Genomic DNA, 5,478 nt, shown 5'->3' on the forward strand with positions numbered 1-5,478 from the left:
CAATTTCTCACACCTATTGAGTTCGGATCGAGCCCAAAACTTGGGCAACATCATAATATGGTGGGGGTGAGTCTTGAGTGAAATGCAATCGCTAGAAGTGTGGAATACACCAACCACTCCAATTAGGAACGAACTGCCGTTGAACTTGAATTGTCCAATTTCTCACACCTATTGATTTCGGATCGAGCCCAAACCTTGGGCAACATCATAATGTGGTGGGAGGAGTCATTTGGTGAGTTTTGAGTGAAATCCAAACGCTAGAAGTATGGAATACACCAACCACTCCAATTAGGAACGAACTGCCGTTGAACTTGAATTGTCCAATTTCTCACACCTATTGATTTCGGATCGAGCCCCAAACTTGGGCAACATCATAATATGGTGGGAGGAGTCATTTGGTGAGTTTTGTGTGAAATCCAATCGCTAGAAGTATGGAATACACCAACCACTCCAATTAGGAACGAATTGCCGTTGAACTTGAATTGTCCAATTTCTCACACCTATTAATTTCGGATCGAGCCCAAAACTTGGGCAACATCATAATATGGTGGGACTGAGTTTTGAGTGAAATCCAATCGCTAGTAGTATGGAATACACCAACCACTCCAATTAGGAACGAACTGCCGTTGAAATTGAATTGTCCAATTTCTCACACCTATTGATTTCGGATCGAGCCCAAAACTTGGGCAACATCATAATATGGTGGGAGGAGTCATTTGGTGAGTTTTGATTCAAATCCAATTGCTAGAAGTATGGAATACACCAACCACTCCAATTAGGAACGAACCGCCGTTGAACTTGAATTGTCCAATTTGGAACACCTATTGGTTTCGGATCGAGCCCCAAACTTGGGCAACATCATAATATGGTGGGAGTAGTCATTTGGTGAGTTTTGAGTGAAATCCAATCGCTAGAAGTATGGAATACTCCAACCACTCCAATTAGGAACGAACTGCCGTTGAACTTGAATTGTCCAATTTGGAACACCTATTGGTTTCGGATCGAGCCCCAAACTTGGGCAACATCATCATATGGTGGCAGGAGTCATTTGGAGAGTTTTGAGTGAAATCCAATCGCTAGAAGTACGGAATACACCAACCACCCCAATTAGGAACGAACTGCCGTTGAACATGAATTGTCCAATTTCTCACACCTATTGATTTCGGACCGAGCCCCAAACTTGGGCAACATCATAATATGGTGGGAGGAGTCATTTGGTGAGTTTTGAGTGAAATCCAATCGCTAGAAGTATGGAATACACCAACCACTCCAATTAGGAACGAACTGCCGTTGAACTTGAATTGTCCAATTTCTCACACCTATTGATTTCGGATCGAGCCCAAAACATGGGCAACATCATAAAATGGTGGGAGGTGTCATTTGGTGAGTTTTGAGTGAAATCCAATCGCTAGAAGTATGGAATACACCAACCGCTCCAATTAGGAACGAACTGCCGTTGAACTCGAATTGTCCAATTTCTCACACCTATTGATTTCGGATCGAGCCCAAAACTTGGGCAACATCATAATATGGTGGGAGTAGTCATTTGGTGAGTTTCGAGTGAAATCCAATCGCTAGAGGTATGGAATACACCAACCACACCAATTAGGAACGAACTGCCGTTGAACTTGAATTGTCCAATTTCTCACACCAATTGATTTCGGACCAAGCCCAAAACTTGGGCAACATCATAACAAGGTGGGAGGAGTCATTTGGTGAGTTTTGAGTGAAATCCAATCGCTAGACGTATGGAATACACCAACCACTCCCATTAGGAACGAATTGTCGTTGAACTTGAATTGTCCAAATTCTCACAACTATTGATTTCGGATCGAGCCCAAAACTTTGGCAACATCATAATATGGTGGGAGGAGTCATATGGTGAGTTTTGTGTGAAATCCAACCGCTAGAAGTATGGAATACACCAACAACTCCAATTAGGAAAGAACTGCCGTTGAACTTGAATTGTCCAATTTCTCACACCTATTGATTTCGGATCGAGCCCAAAACTTGGGCAACAACATAATATGGTGGGAGGAGTCATTTGGTGAGTTTTGAGTGAAATCCAATCGCTAGAAGTATGGAATACACCAACAACTCCAATTAGGAACGAACTGTCGTTGAACTTGAATTGTCCAATTTCTAACACCTATTGATTTCGGATCGAGCCCAAAACTTGGGCAACATCATAATATGGTGGGAGGAGTCATTTGGTGAGTTTTGAGTGAAATGCAATCGCTAGAAGTATGGAATACACCAACCACTCCAATGAGGAAAGAACTGCCGTTGAACTTGAATTGTCCATTTTGGAACACCTATTCATTTCGGATCGAGCCCAAAACTTGGGCAACATCATAATATGGTGGGAGGAGTCATTGGTGAGTTTTGTGTGAAATCCAATCGCTAGAAGTATGGAATACACCAACCACTGCAAGTAGGAACGAATTGCCGTTGAAATTGAATTGTCCAATTTGAACACCTATTGATTTTGGATCGAGCCCAAAAGTTGTGCAACATCAGAATACGGTGGGAGGAGTCATTTGGTGAGTTTTGAGTGAAATCCAATCGCTAGAAGTATGGAATACACCAACCACTCCCCTTAGGAACGAACTGCCGTTGAACTTGTGTTGTCCAATTTCTCACACCTATTGATTTCGGATCGAGCCCAAAACTTGGGCAACATCATAATATGGTGGGAGGAGTCATTGGTGAGTTTTGAGTGAAATCCAATCGCTAGAAGTATGGAATACACCAACCACTCCAAGTAGGAACGAACCGCCGTTGAACTTGTATTGTCCAATTTCGAACACCTATTGAGTTCGGATCGAGCCCAAAACTTGGGCAACATCATAACATGGTGGGTGGAGTCCTTTGGTGAGTTTTGAGTGAAATCCAATCGCTGGAAGTATGGAATACACCAACCACTCCAATTAGGAACGAACTGCCGTTGAACTTGAATTGTCCAATTTCTCACACCTATTGATTTCGGATCGAGCCCCTAACTTGGGCAACATCATAATATGGTGGGAGGAGTCATTTGGTGAGTTTTGAGTGAAATCCAATCGCTAGAAGTATGGAATACACCAACCACTCCAATTAGGAACGAACTGCCGTTGAACTTGAATTGTCCAATTTGGAACACCTATTGATTTCGGATCGAGCCCAAAACTTGGGCAACGTCATAATATGGTGGGGGGAGTCATTTGGTGAGTTTTGAGTGAAATCCAATCGCTAGAAGTATGGAATACACCAACCACTCCAATTAGGAACGAACTGCCGTTGAACTTGAATTGTCCAATTTGGAACACCTATTGATTTCGGATCGAGCCCAAAACTTGGGCAACATCATAATATGGCGGGAGGAGTCATTTGGTGAGTTTTGAGTGAAATCCAATCGCTAGAAGTATGGAATACACCAACCACTCCAATTAGGAACGAACTGCCGTTGAACTTGAATTGTTCAATTTCTCACACCTATGGATTTCGGATCGAGCCCAAAACTTGGGCAACATCATAATATTTGGGGAGGAGTCATTTGGTGAGTTTTGAGTGAAACCCAATCGCTAGAAGTGTGGAATACACCAACCATTTCAATTAGGAACGAACTGCCGTTGAACTTGAATTGTCCAATTTCCCACACCTATTGATTTCGGATCGAGCCCAAAACTTGGGCAACATCATAATATGGTGGGAGGAGTCATTTGGTGAGTTTTGAGTGAAATCCAATCGCTAGAAGTATGGAATACACCAACCACTCCAATTAGGAACGAACTGCCGTTGAACTTGAATTGTCCAATTTGGAACACCTATTGATTTCGGATCGAGACCAAAACTTGGGCAACATCATAATATGGTGGGAGGAGTCATTTCGTGAGTTTTGAGTGAAATCCAATCGCTAGAAGTATGGAATACACAAACCACTCCAATTAGGAACGAACTGCCGTTGAACTTGAATTGTCCAATTTGGAACACCTATTGATTTCGGATGGAGCCCAAAACTTGGGCAACATCATAATATGGTGGGAGGAGTCATTTGGTGAGTTTTGAGTGAAATCCAATCGCTAGAAGTATGGAATACACCAACCACTCCAATTAGGAACGCGCTGCCGTTGAACTTGAATTGTCCAATTTGGAACACCTACTGATTTCGGATCGAGCCCAAATTTGGTTAACATCATAATATGGTGGGAGGAGTCATTTGGTGAGTTTTGAGTGAAATCCGATCGCTAGAAGTATGGAATACACCAACCACACCAATTAGGAACGAACTGCCGTTGAACTTGAATTGTCCAATTTGGAACACCTATTGATTTCGGATCGAGACCAAAACTTGGTCAACATCATAATATGGTGGGAGGATTCATTTAGTGAGTTTTGAGTGATATCCAATCGCTAGAAGTATGGAATACACCAACCACTCCAATTAGGAACGAACTGCCGTTGAACCTGAATTGTCCAATTTCTCACACCTATTGATTTCGTATGGAACCCCAAACTTGTGCAACATCATAATATGGTGGAAGGAGTCATTTGGTGAGTTTTGAGTGAAATCCAATCGCTAGAAGTACGGAATACACCAACCACTCCAATTAGGAACGAACTGCCGTTGAACTTGAATTGTCCAATATCTCACACCTATTGATTTCGGATCGAGCCCAAAACCTGGGCAACATCATAATATGGTGGGAGGAGTCATTTGGTTAGTTTTGAGTGAAATCCAATCGCTAGAAGTACGGAATACACCTACAACTCCAATTAGGAACGAACTGCCATTGAACTTAAATTGTCCAATTTCTCACACCTATTGAGTTCGGATCGAGCCCAAAACTTGGGCAACGTCGTAATATGGTGGGAGGAGTCATTTGATGAGTTTTGAGTGAAATCCAATCGCTAGAAGTACGGAATACACCAACAACTCCAATTAGGAACGAACTGCCATTGAACTGAAATTGTCCAATTTCTCAAACCTATTGAGTTCGGATCGAGCCCAAAACTTGGGCAACATCATAATATGGTTGGAGGAGTCATTTGGTGAGTTTTGAGTGAAATCCAATCGCTAGAAGTATGGAATACACCAACTACTCCAATTAGGAACGAACTGCCGTTGAACTTGAATTGTCCAATTTGGAACACCTATTGATTTCGGATCGTGACCAAAACTTGGGTAACATCATAATATGGTGGGAGGAGTCATTTAGTGAGTTTTGAGTGAAATCCAATCGCTAGAAGTATGGAAAACACCAACCACTCCAATTAGGAACGAATTGCCGTTGAACTTGAATTGTCCAATTTCTCACACCTATTGATTTCGGATCGAGCCCAAAACTTGGGCAACATCATAATATGGTTGGAGGAGTCATTTGGTGAGTTTTGAGTGAAATCCAATCGCTAGAAGTATGGAATACACGAACCACTCCAATTAGGAACGAACTGCCGTTGAACTTGAATTGTCCAATTTGGAACACCTATTGATTTCGG

Source organism: Prunus avium, chromosome 8 (genome assembly GCF_965620075.1).
Source record: "Prunus avium chromosome 8, drPruAviu1.hap1.1, whole genome shotgun sequence".
Lineage (NCBI taxonomy): Eukaryota > Viridiplantae > Streptophyta > Magnoliopsida > Rosales > Rosaceae > Prunus > Prunus avium.